We start from the raw sequence: 14,630 nt of genomic DNA, 5'->3' as shown, positions 1-14,630 counted from the left end.
AAATTTCCAGGATCTTTATCTTTCTTTGCTAATTTGTCCTCGGAAATAGCATTACATCCCAAAGGCTTCGGATCGTCAAGTCTACGTTTGTTGGTAAGGATGTCTTTCAGAAACTTTGCATAAGAAGGTATTTGGGTGATGGCTTCTGTGAAAGGGATTTCTACATGAAGTTTTTCTATAACTTTAATAAATTTTTGATACTGTTTATTGGTCTGGGTTTGTTTGAGTCTTTGTGGATATGGTATAGGTGGTTTATATGGCGGGGGCGGTACGTAAATTTTATCTTTAGGTTCTTCTCCTTTATCTCGACCTTCCTGGTTTTCAAACTCCTCTAGTTCCTTTACTTCGTCCGGGGGTTTGGTACATTCCTTAGAAGTTTCGGGTTCACTTAATCTTGGGTTTGGTGGCTCATCATAAGAGTTCCCACTCCTTAGGGTAATGGCATTGGCTTGTCCTCTCGGATTTTGTTGAGGTTGTCCAGGGAATTGTCCTCCAGGTGTAGTCTGAGGGGCTTGGTTTAAAGCTACCTGAGAGATCTGGGTTTCAAGCATCTTGGTATGAGTAACTATTTGATCAACCTTGGTTCTTAACTGAGTAATCAATTCGTTAACATGAATGTTTTGATTCATGAACTCCTTATTTTGTTGGGTTTGAGCGGTGATAAAATTTTCCATAATTTTCTCAAGGCTCGGCTTTGGTGGTACAGGTTGCATAGGTTGATTTGATCTAGGGGCTTGATAACTAGGTCTCGGAGGTGCATTATTTTGAATAGGGTTATTGTTTTTATAGGAGAAGTTAGGGCGATTCCTCCATCCAGGGTTATAGGTATTCGAATATGGGTTCCCTTGGGTGTAGTTCACTTGCTTGGAGTGGGTTTCGTTCAATAGACTGCATTCTGCGGATTGGTGTCCTTGGGTTCCACATATCTCACAATCCGACGAAATTGCGGCTACAGTATTCAGGTTCGTGTACATATGCTCGACTTTGAGGGCTAATGCGTCCATTTTAGCTTGCATCATGTCTATAGATCTTAGTTCATGCACTCCTCCTTGGGCTTCCTTCTTCTCAACTGTCGCTCGTTCGACTCCCCATGATTGATGGTTTTGAGCCATGTCTTCGATGAGGGCACTAGCTTCAGGATAAGGTTTGTTCATCAGAGCACCGCCTGCGGCAGCATCGATGGTCATCTTTGTGTTATAATGAAGTCCATTATAGAAGGTTTGAATGATTAACCAGTTTTCTAAGCCATGATGTGGGCATGCTCACAACAACTCTTTATATCTCTCCCAAGCTTCGAACAACGATTCTCCATGGTTTTGGGTAAATCTAGTTATATGGTTTGGAAGAACGGCGGTCTTACTCGGGGGAAAATATCTAGCAAGAAAAACTCTTCTAAGGTTACCCAAGTCGTAATGGAATTGGATGGAAGGGAATCTAACCATGATAGAGCTTTATCTCTGAGGGAAAAAGGAAATAATCTTAAACGTATTGCCTCAGGAGAAGCTCCATTGGTTTTAAAAGTATCTGCTAATTGAACAAATATTTTTAAATGTTGGTTAGGGTTCTCGGTAGCGAGACCCGCGAATTGTCTTTGTTGCACTAATTGTAACAGAGATGGTTTAAGTTCAAAATTATTGGCTGGGATGATTGGGTTTACTATACTAGAACTAGGTTCTTCATTAGATGGTAGAGCGAAGTCCTTAAGAGGTCTTTGGTTTTGATCTTCGGCCATAACTCTCTTAATTCTATGAAAGAATGAACGTGCGCGAGGGTAACGTTCAGGTTCCGCCAGAGGGTTTACTAAGCTTAAACTTCCGGTGCTGCGAGTTCTTCGCATTCACCGGCGGGAAATAACCTAAGTCTAAACGATATAACAACAGGAAAATGAAATTTGACGAAATTGGTCCCCGGCAACGGCGCCAAAAACTTGATGCGTTGGAAAACTTGATGTTCGCAAGTATACGAATGCGTCAGAGTAATATAAAAGATTATCGTATCCACAGAGACCAAGTGTCAATCTATCGTTATCTGTCGTTATGGTGTTTATCAAAGGCGGTCAAAATAAGTGTTTTGTAGTGTGCAATAAAAAGTAAAGTATTGAAATAGAATATAATTAATAAAGACAGGGTCAAATGTAATTCACGTAATCAATTGATAATCCAAGTACTTGCTAATATAACTACTTATGGGCAATGTTTCCTACTTTGAAAAGAACTAATTTAACAGGAACTATCGCTTTCGCGTATTCAGAACCGAGTTGTACTCCCTAATCAAACCCTCTTATTGTCACTTATAAAAAGGCGCGCATTGCGTTAGAGTAGTAAACCTATTTTTAAGAAATATAGTATCTTGACTAAGTTGAAAAGTATTATAACCTGGATTTCTTAACCAAAGAGGTTCTCACGAACCAGACTCTAAACTTATAAACGCGTCCGAAAATAGTTTTAAAATCTCTTTTCTTCTTGATGTTAAAAACTCCTAATGAACTAAACAAAGCGCTTTCGCTGTTTTTGAAATAGTTAAAAACAATTAAGTTTATAAAGACGTTGGACGGCTTTCGATCTTACCCAACGGAATTGAAGTGCGGGAAAACTTCAGTTGAAAGTTAAAATAGCCCTTTAAGTGTTTCTACGAACAATTGTACGGATTACTGGTTTAATTACGATCCTTACATTCTAGCCTTATAAATTTAGCTAGACATGGTAAAGTAAAAGTGCATTAAAGTAAATAAAAGTAGTGCGAGTGCGAAAAGTAAATAATTTAAAGCGAGTGCGGGAAATAAATAAAGTAAAAGCGAGTGTGGGAAATAAATAAAGTAAAAGCGAATGCGGGAAATAAATAAAGTAAAAGCGAGTGCGGGAAATAAATAAAGTAAAAGCGAGCGCGGGAAATAAATAAAGTAAAGGCGAGTGCGGGAAATAAATAAAGTAAAGGCGAGTAATAAAAACCTGCTCCAATCGGAGGGCTGAGTAAATTGCAATGCAGAAATGTAAATGGCGGCAGGATTAACTTCCTTCCAAAGTGCTCCAAACTCGATTACAGACTCTATCACAGACTTGATGACACAATTATGGTAACACTCCAATGCGAAGCAATTACCACTATAAAATATTGAATATATGCCTAAGTGAAACAAAGTTGCTTCTGAGTTTGCCTCTGCTCTAAGTTTGGATGATTGTAAAACTGAATTCGCGTTTCTATTTATAAGCAAATAAAAAAGGTGGAAATAACTTGGATGCCCTTCAACTTGAAAATTGAGGAAACCGTTTCCTTCTTGTGGCGCCCGCCACAAGGCTATGGCGCCCGCCACAAGCACAAAGTGGGGCGCCTTAGTGGATGAAGTGGGGAAACGCGGGAGTTGAGGAAGTTGGACTTGGACACGTCATGGCTTGGTCTGTGGCGCCCGCCATGGGGTAGGCCATAAGCACAAAATGCTGAATTTTAGGGTTTTTAGCTCTTTTTCACTCCTTTTCTCGATCGGGGCTCCGATTAAAGTAAAAACCTGAAAACAAAGGAAAACACAGTAATAACACAACAAAATAACAATGAAATGACTAGAATTCATGTGAAATCGGAGTCGAAAATACGTAAATTTTAGTGTGATCAGGCCACCTTTGCAATATCATCAATATTCACCATGGAATCTGCAACTAGTAAAGGAACCTCTTGACCATTCTCCACCATTGTGGTGTTATACTGATAAGGCACGACTTTATCGGATGCATATGGAATAGGGCCCACTAATCGTATTACCAATGATGATACCCGGATCTATTAACATTGTTGATGTTGCTGCTATCAAATTGAATGACTACCCGCTCAGGGGTCTTGAACACTGGAACTATTATGTTCACATCCTCTATATCCGTTGACTGTTAAATTTGGATTACATTCTCATCCATCAACTTCTAGATATCTCTCTTGACAACCATGCACCCACGGGGGTTCACACTACATATTGCACAACCATCATGGCCGTGTTCACAGTCACTGATCAAACACAAGGTTCTATGCATTTCCACCAACAACCTACGGATACGTCGTACATGGAATACTCGGAAACTCCCTGGACAACCATCCACCATGTTGACAGTAGCATTACCATGAGTAGGAAATGGATTAGCTTTCACATTAGGTGCTCTATCCTCAAAGGACACCATACCACTCTTCACAAGTTTCTGGACCTCATACTTTAATGGATAGAAATTCTCTATGTCGTGGCCAGGGGCTCCCTGGTGAAAAGCACAATGAAGTTCAGGTTTGAACCACCATGGAAGTGGCTCAGGAATCTGTGGAGGATTTTTGGGTTGAATGAGGTTCTTGAGAACCAAAGATGGATACAATTCAGCATATGACATAGGAATTGGGTCAAAAGAGACCTTCTTCCTCTCAAAACTTTGTTGGTTATTGTTGTTGTTGTAGTTGGTTCTTTGTTACGGTTGTTGTTGACGTTGTTGTTGAATCAGAACATATTGATTGTTGGAATTGTTGGAAAACACTAGGATTTTTGAAGAAACTTAATGTTGGTGTTGACGAGGTTGAGAACTCTTTCTGACATGAGGCCTTATCTGCCTCCCTAAAGTTACTGAATTATTTTCCCCATCCTTCCTCTTGGAGAAACTACCCCCATACTTCTTGTTAGACGACGCTTCTTCTTTGGACAGACGTCCTTCACGGACTCCCTCTTCTAACCTCATCCCCATATTTACCATTTCTGTAAAGTCTTTGGGGGAACTGGCAATCATACGTTCATAATAAAACGAACTCAGCGTCTTCAAGAAAATCTTGTTCATCTCCTTCTCTTCAAATGGTGGACTAATCTGGGCAGCAAACTCTCTCCACCTCTGGGCATACTCCTTGAATGTCTCCTTATCTTTCTAAGGCATAGAACTCAATTGGTCTCTATCAAGAGCCATATCCACCTTACATTTGTACTACTTGACAAAGGCTTCACCCAAGTCGTTGAAAGTATGAACATTTACACTGTCTAACCCCATGTACCATCTCAAAGCGGAACCATTCTCACTGTCTTGGAAGTAGTGAATCAGTAATTGATCATTATCAGTTTGAGTTGACATTCTCTGACATACATCACAAGGTGGCTTAATTGACAAGTATTTCCCTTATACTTTTCAAAGTCAGGGACCTTGAACTTCATCGGGATTTTCACATTAGGAACTAGGCAGAGCTCAGCAGAACTCTTCCCAAACAAATCCTTTCCTCTCAGAGTCTTCAAATCTTTGTGCAGCTCGAGTAACTGATCCTTCATCTCGTCCATTTTCTCATATACATCTGGGGCCTCAGATGGCTCAGAATGGTAGATGGTATCCTCAACACGAGGCAAAGTATGAATGACTAGAGGTGGCATTGTCATGACCGGGCTAGATGCTGGCAGAGAAACAAATGTGGGTGCATACCGTTCAGGCATAAAATTTGATGGCATCCCCCAAGGGAATCCAGCAGGCATGGAAGGACCGGATTGGATGGCAGTAACTGGAATAGTTGAGGTAGCAACCTTAGAAATAGAAGTCCTCTAGCGACGAGTTGCAGGAGTTGGTGAAGATTTATTCTGCGCAGCAAGAATAGACTCCATCATAGAAGTTAACCGTTCAATTTCATCCTTCAGCTCTATATTCTCTTGCTCTAAGTGCTCCATGATTCTCGGTTGATTAGCACGAGTGTTGTATCAGTGAGTCAGCTTAGCTGAAGGACAAAAGAATAACCGATAAGACATCTTGCGGAAGAAAACCTGATATGCAAATGATGCATGAAATGCAATGTTTTTGTTTAATTAATTTCAAGGAACAATTTGATTGACCATAAAATCTCTTTTTATTCATAAAATTTGGAAGGATTACATTGAGTATAGTTTCAGAAACCAAAATACAAATACAAGAGAAAAGGAAACTAATCATCCTAAGGACCCCTTAGCAACTGTGTCAGATGATCTGGATGAGGGCGCGTACTTCCTTTGGATGCCTTGAATCTCTGACTCAAAAGATATCTTCATCTGAGGTTTCTCAAGGACAAGTTGATCAACAATCTTCTTCCAAGCACCAGAAGGTTGAGGCATACTAGAGGAAGGTATACTCTTTGGCTCTCTCTGGCTCTTCACTTCTTGGTCTTCAAGAATTTCAATAAGCGCGTCTTTGTCCTTTAACTCAAGCTACAACTCTTCATGCTTTCGGCTCAAAGCATGGAACCTCTCTTCCCACATATCTTTCTCTTGCTTCATATTGGTGAGTGCGTCTTCCAACTCCTTTACATATTGTTTAGGGAGAGTTGATGGCTCAGCCACAACTAAAGACACAGGTCTTTCACAAGCATACGACATCTTCAACTCCAAAGCTCTTTTCTTCACCCAAGTAGTGTAAGCTTCCGAAGCTACACAGCTACACGGACCAAGCTCGGATCTTCCTTTCCTATGCACGTTATGCCAAGCATGTATCATATTCTGCTTCAAACATTGGGGACCTTTACCCTCTTGATATAAAATACCTTCTAACTTAGTGTTATTAGGTTTGTCTCTCAAGGGGAACCCAAGTTGACGACGAGCCAAAGCAGGGTTGTAGTTGATTCCTCCTTGTATACCAATGAGAGGCACATTAGAGAATTCACCACAACTGTCAATAATATCCAAGCTTCCCAATGCAGAGTCATACCAAACAATATCATCATTAGTGAGAGACATAAGTCTCTGGGACCATCTTAGACATTGTTCATACTCCAAGAAAGCAGGTGTCTAAGGCAAGTGCGAAATAAACCACTTGTATAGAAGAGGAACACAACACACAATAGTCCCACCACCTTTAAAATTCCTCAAATGCAAAGAGAAATACATGTCACCCAACAGAGTCAAAATAGGATTTCCAAACAAGAAGATTCTAATGGCGTTAACATCCCCAAAACTGTCAATGTTAGGGAACAAAGCTAGACCATAGATGAGCAACACAAAGATGGCTTCAAAAGCATCCACACTACCGACTTGAGCAAAGATGTAACAACCCATATAATATATATCTAGAATAATATCATACAAGTGTTAATAATTGGTACTGATCCAACATAAGTGCCTAATGGCATCAATATATATACATGTTTGTAGCGGGGTATTCGTTACCTTATGATTTATTGACTAAATCAAAAGTAAACATACAATTCGAGTCGCCACTTCACTTCTATTTATCCAAAGGAAAGGTTAGAAAGAGAACAAAAACCAAGTAAGAAGTTTTATCAAATCAAAAACTAATAAAAATGTCAGAGATCTGGGTAAGGGGGTTGGTTATGCAATGGGAAGGTTTTAAGCATCCAAAACATCCTTAGTACTCTAAGGGAGCCCTTTTTGCAAAGTTGTATGGTAGGTTGGTATTTGTGAAAATATTTGTGCAAACATGATTAGGGAGATGGGAAAAGAATATACAAATTATTTACAATTTTGTTGTTTGAATGGATAAACCCATTGCCTACGTACCATTTTTAAACTCTTTTCTTAAATCAAACTTGTAAATGAATTTAACCATATTGACTTAAAATTTCAAAAGACAAAAAGAACTAACACCCATTCAAACTTTTGGGCCTTTTGTGCCTATTTTAAACTTAAATTTTGATTAAAAAGAAATCCATTCATTTTAAAATTGATACCATGAACTACAAGGTTTTGATCCCTCATTTTTATGTTGGTACGTAGGCGCAAGTCTGAAGGTCTTGTCAAATCCAAAAATATAATTAATGAATTCTTTTTCTCATCCCCACATTCTATTTTTTCTAAAACATCTTTTATACCTAAACACATAAACACATAAAAAAGGGGCTCCCTATGAGTACCTAGGACACTTTAGGTGCTGACACCTTCCCTTTGTGTAATCAACCCCCTTACCTGTAATCTCTGGCATTTTAATAGTTTTAATTTGAAAACTTATTATCTTTGGGTTTTGTTCATACTTTTCCCTTTTCCTTTGGAAACAATAAAAGCGCGGTGGCGACTCTGGTTTTATTGACGTTAAGTTTATCCATAGCTTAATTGACGTTAAATTCATCTGGTCACTTCATTGAGCATAGGGGCCTCCTAGGAGCCTTGGATCTCATGATTGCTTGAGCTTCAAAACAAAAGATGTTAGTGACATATTTTTGTGCTTTTGGTTAGTAATAAAAATAAGAAAAGCAATAGTATACAATTCAAGCATGCTTGGTGGTCTCAAACCAAATCACACAAGTCCCAACCCAAAGGTTAAGGTGCCAAGATGCTATGATCCTTGAGGCAATGCAATGTGCAATGATATGATGCCATGAGGGATCTTAGGGTCAAAATTAGGGTCTTACAATGTCCAAACTAAAAACATAAATGGAAAATGTTATACAATAGTGCCTAAACAATAAAAATCTAAGAACTATGTGCAATATCTTCATTGCACACAACTCCACAACGGAAGATCATGATAAACAGCGTCCCTTGAAACATCCATAAACAACTTCTCTTATATTCAACCTGCAAGGATTACCTGAAAAATAACAACAATAATGGGATGAGATAATAATCTCAGTGTCCTATCCTATGGGTCCACTCGGCTCTACAGGGTTCCTACTTGATTCTAACTCATGTTTTCACCTTCCGTTACCCGTGCATCATTCTCACCTTGTAACTAGGACTTTAGTAACTACGGGATAATCGCAATGTATGGAAACATGTCACTTGAGTGCATCCACTCAACAAATCACTATTCAGATTCACGCGACATCGGTCCCCAACCTTACATACGTCTAGGCCAAGGCTTGGTTCATGCATGCCCGTATGATTCGACTTTCACAATGGATATCAGGTTCCTCTATGGGACCGAACCCACTTTTAAGAACCATCACTCGTATGGGAGTCGAACCCACTTTTAAGAACCATCACTCGTATGGGACTCTAGCCCATGTTGAGTATCTTTCACCATATGGAACTCTAACCCATGTTGAGTATCTTTCCCCATATGGGACTCTAACCCACGTTTAGTGTTTTTCACCATATGGGACTCTAACCCACTTAGGTGTCCACCTTTCCCCAATGTCTATCATGGTTAGGACTCAAACTCAATTGAGGCGTGAATCATTGGTGCCACATCCCCACTTACCGCTTTACCAAAGCCCTTGGAGTGGTATGTGCACCATCACAAATAATTCCAAATACGTGATTAATTCTCAATAACCAATAGGGCTTTCGGAGCAATGCTCCTCACCAAAATAGGACTTTTGGAACAAATGTTCCTCACCAAAAATATCAAACGATTCTCATGACATCATATCAATTCTCATGGCATCATAACATGATCCATTCTCATACATAAATCCCACATGTTCCATACAAGGCATATTCGTTCACTTACCAAGTGAATACTTGTCCACGATACACACCTAGGTACCGTTGTGTCCAAGCATCACCGTATACTCATTTCCATAACCTAGATTATCTTTCTAAGTTATTAATCAAGTTATTCTCCTATGTTTCCTCACTCATCTTTATAGAGTTTTAATCATATTATTTCACATCCAACTACATCCAATCAATTTATAGCATATACAGTAGCATATTAAATATCACACAAGAACACCCATAGTAGCATAATATGTCATAATAAACCCTAGACATATCCGACTCACAACATGCTCCTTATTTTCTTAGGTTATTCAAGTTGTCACATACAAAAAAGTCAAACATAACCCAAGCATACAATTATCACTATCCTTTACCAATAATTCTTGGTTAGCTCATGGTCTCTCATCACCATGCAATATCTCATTGTATGAGCTTTTCAAAGCTTTAAGTCTCATATCAGTCGGATTCACGGTTCTTGAATTATGGCAAGAACAAGAACCATATATTCAATCAACAAAACAATAACTCATAATATATATATATATATATATATATATATATATATATATATTATATATATATATATATAATTGACATATGATCATGCTTTTTCATCACTATATGATAGAGCATTGAAATAGCTTTCCAATGCCTCCGACTGCGTCCAAAACAGATTTATAACAATCAATTAATTCATTAATCTATCTTAATCAAGATTTAGATTAATATTTATTCATTGCATAAGTATTCAACAACAAAATCATTGGCCTAGTGGTAAAGTTTGTACCATTCTAAGAAGGTTATGGGTTTGAACCCCATTGGTGACATATTTTAATTCATCAAATAATTAATTCATGTCAATAGATTAATCAAATCAATCAATCGATTGAATGTGAATTTCTCTAAAAAAAATCCACTTCTTCTCAACAGAAAGTCCATCCAATCGATTGGTTCTTCAATTTTCTTTAAAAATTCATCTTTTAAACACTCCTTTTTCCAATTTCAACCCTCCCAATCCATACCAAAACATATATTGTTATGAATTCATGTGATTAACCTCCATAACTTCAACAACAAAACACATAAGCATCAAACACTCAAGGATCACAACTTCAACAACAACAACATGATATCAACACATAGCATGGATGAGGAGTATGAACACAACAAGTTCATCACAAATTCACACAAATCTTAACCCCCCAAACATAGGTTATTTTCCCCAAAGGCTAAATCTATCTAAGAGCTCACCTTGGACACATGGGATGGTGAAGATGGTGAGTAGAAAGTGGTGATGATGATGATGAAGATGACATGATGATGGTGGTGGTGGTTTCCTTCCTCTTCTTCTCTTCTTCCTCTTCCTCTTTTCCTCTTTCTCTCCTCTTCCCTTTCTTTCTTTTCTTTATGATATCTCTCTTTCTCTCTTACCTACTTCTTCTTATCCTTTTCTCCTTCTTTCTCATATAACCATACAAATATATATATATATTATAATATTAGGTAGTAATAAAAATATCCCAATTGATATTTTATCTTCCAGTACCAATTGACCACTTATTAATGTTATCAAAAATATCCTCTCTTGCACTTATTAATATTGGCCTGTCTCTTTTATTAATAATTAATCTCTTCAGAGTTCACTGGTTACCCTATTAGTCCCAATTGACAACATTTAGAGTACATATGAGCTCTAATTGTTACAACTGATAATAGATAGAGTACATAGGAACTCAATTGGTCTCAACTAACAACTAATTGAGTATTTAAGGGAATATGGGATATTACAAAAGACAATAGCTTTTCCAATGAGGAACTCATAAGTCAACCCCATAATTCCTCCTTTCTTCATCCAATGAGCCTCAATCTCATATTTCTTTAGATGAAGAGGTTCGACTATGATATGAGACCTGGGAATCTCTTCCAATCCACTAAAAGGTACCTTGTCAGAAATGGGTATTCCCAAGAGATGGACATACTCCTCTAACGTAGGCACGAGCTGATAATCGGGAAAAGTGAAGCAACGGTAGAGAGGGTCATAGAACTGAACCAAAACACTCAGAAGTCCTTCAACCACATTAGAAGATAACATAGATAAAAGCTTCCCATGACGTTTCTTGAAGTACAAGGGATCTAGTACAAAAGAAGACAACTTCCTTAGCTCTTTCAAATAGGAACATCTGAAACTGTACTTCTTAGTGTTCCTTCGTCCATAATCCATGGTCTAAAAATATTTGCAAATAAGGCCTCAGTTCCTTGAAATTTATTTTATGTTATGAATGTTATGATGCGCATGTATGCATGAATACAACAATCACAAACAAGGGATCACACACAAGGCAAACACAAACAAAGGTAAAGGGATGGATCAAGTCATCATTAAGATCAATTATCCATCTTTGTGGATTATGGTTTTCACCTTACCAACACCCAAGTTCCATTAATATTGATGAGACTTGATCGAATCAATCGATAATCAAAGGGTTTGTTATGTGTCACGAGTATGGATTCAAGTTAAGAACCATCCCAACAGAGTGTATTAAGGATAAAAACCTACAGATCATGTTCTAAAAAGTTCCCAGAGTGTTGATTTCATCTATCAGATATTACAGGTTAGTATGACTGACTCATCATCCCATAATATTCTCAAGAGAAACTCGTCTGAGTGTATTATCACGTAACAACTATTATCAGGTCTACATATGAACAGTGTCCGCACTACGTCCTAAATAGGCCAAGATGGGTTAAATGTTTACCGGTCCTTAGCTTTTCAGACCCCAATATCCGAGAAAGTAATGCCTAACCATAAATAACTTGTGTGACATTAGTAACTCCAAAAGGGTCTCCACTGAGTAGATGGGTCTCAAGCCAACTTGTTAAGGACTACTCCACACAAGTTGAACATGACTATACCATCCTCCTATCTTAATTGCACTCAAGTTCGGGTTAGAACTTATCTCACCACTCATAGATCACCAAGCACAACAGACAAATTATATCACACAAACAAGCATACAAGCTTCAAATATACAAATATATACACATAAAAAGTAGGCTAAACTCACTGAGTACTACTCCCCAGTAGATTCGCCACTTCATTTCTATAGCGGTAAATTCATGACCATCAAGCTATAAATAAACTTGACGTCAATAAAACCAGAGTTGCCACCGCACTTTTATTGTTTCCAAAGGAAAAGGGAAAATTACGAACGAGACCCAAAGATAAGAAGTTTTCAAATCAAAACTAATAAAATGCCACAGATTACAGGTAAGGGGGTTGGTTACACAGAAGAAAGGTGTTAGCACCCAAAGTGTCCTAGGTACTCCTAGGGAGCCCTTTTTTATGTGTGCAAATGTTTTTGGTATAAATGATGTTTGATGAAACAAAGTTTGGGGATAAGAAAAGAATTCATTGATTATCTTTTTGTGTTTGATAAGACCTTCGGACTTGTGCCTACGTACCAACATAAAACTGAGGGATCAAAACCTCGTAGTTCGTGGTATCAATTTCAAAGTTGGTGAATTGCTTTTAATCAAAAGTTTAATTGAGAAGGGCACAAAGGGCCAAAAGTTTGAATGGAGTTGTTAGTTCTTTTTGTATTTTGAAATTTTAAGTCAATATGATTAAGTTTATTTACAAATTTGATTTAAGAGTTTGAAAATTCAATGGCATAAGGCCAAAGTTTCTTATTATTAAAACAAAGTCTAAGTTTAAAATCACAAGCAAAGAATTTTTTTAAAGGGAGGAGACATTTTGTAATTTAAGAAGTGGAAGGAGATGAAGAGGTTATCCTAAGCAAAAATTTAAACGTTAAGAGTTGAAAAGATTTGACCAATGGGATGCAATCCAACAGACAATAATGTCATATAGAAAACCCACTTTCCCTTTGGAATTTAAACCAAGATATTATCAATCAAGAAATTAGCAATATCAGACATCATGAATATCAAGGCATCAAATAAATATAGCCACATCCAAGCAAGCAAATCCCATAGCTAGCAGTCTTCTTTGTCTTCTCATGTATCAGATGAAATGTTCATTTGCTCAACTCAGAAGAAAGCATCAGACACAAGATCAAAATAATAATTATAACCAAGACAATGTAGCAGATAAGTTCAAATAAATCCCAAGAGTTGCATCAGATGAAAGCTCAGTTCTTAATAACTTGGTCTCAAGATGTTGGCATTGGCCAAGTCCTTTTTGCATAGGGAATGTTGCCTAGTTCTAAGTCCAGAAGTTCAGATCAAGATCAACAGTCCACCAAACATTTTTAGGGTTTTTGTTGATTATTAAGTATTTTAAGGTCCTAAGACCACAAACACAATTAAAATATACAAACAAAATATATACAATCACAATATATGGCTGAAATGAGCAAAGTGAAAATGGCATAAACATAAACAAGTTAAATGAAATGTAAATGACAATGAATGATAAATGACTAGAAATTAATTTGTATAAAGTAAATGACTTGAAAGTAAAGCAATATTAATAAGAGTTAGTCAAATGTTAGTCAAAGTTAATTGAATGTTAGTAGTTTTTTTCTTTTTAATTGATTAAGTCATTCTTTGGAGAACACTCAACCATCTATTCACAAGCATGAATCCTTGAACCAAGATATCTTCCATAGTAAGGAAAAAGGCCAACTTTCCACACAATACCATGAAAAATTGGAGACTTGCAATCTCACTTACTAGAATGTTATGCCTTTAGGGTCAAATTTAGCTCTATGTTAAGCAGACGTAATTGGACTTACGTAGAAGTCACAACTATCTGAGGTCAGGTAATCAAAATTTAGGTCTTAATGCATGTTAGAGATTTGGTATCATGAATCAAACTCCTAAAACATACCACACACTAACAGAAAAGATCAAAAGGAGTGGACCTATCTCATTCATACTTGTATTGATTCATCTGACACAAGGTCATTGATGAACCAATTAGCCTTAGGATAATTGAGATTTCACTTGTCAATCAAAGGAATGGGAAATAATAGGGATGAAGATGAAGGGGTAAGGGAATGAGACAAACAAAAATTGGTCATGGGATGAATTTTATAAAATTAAAATCATTCATTCATTTTGGGAGATGATATGTACATTTCATTTTAAAGATTTTTGGTGAAAGTCCCATATTTTAGGGATTAAAAATGAAATTATTATGTGAAATTCTAGTTATCAGACTTTCGATGTCACACGGGTTGTTATGACATCCAATTCTGCACAGACAAGAATTATGCAGAACTTAAAAGTAAGTGCAGTAAATAACACAAGTAAT

At 37.3% G+C, this 14,630-nt stretch overlaps 1 non-coding gene across 1 annotated transcript; it reads left to right on the top strand.

Moving 5' to 3' along the window:
* The first annotated feature begins 1,242 nt into the window (after positions 1–1,242).
* On the top strand, positions 1,243–1,349 carry LOC127078003 (small nucleolar RNA R71). The gene has a single exon (XR_007787756.1). It is a non-coding gene; the product is annotated as a small nucleolar RNA R71 (small nucleolar RNA).
* Positions 1,350–14,630: the final 13,281 nt, after the last annotated feature.

Source organism: Lathyrus oleraceus, chromosome 4, assembly GCF_024323335.1.
Source record: "Lathyrus oleraceus cultivar Zhongwan6 chromosome 4, CAAS_Psat_ZW6_1.0, whole genome shotgun sequence".
Lineage (NCBI taxonomy): Eukaryota > Viridiplantae > Streptophyta > Magnoliopsida > Fabales > Fabaceae > Lathyrus > Lathyrus oleraceus.
The sequence above is the reverse complement of the archived record's forward strand: the minus strand, read 5'-3'. Positions and strand labels throughout refer to the sequence as shown.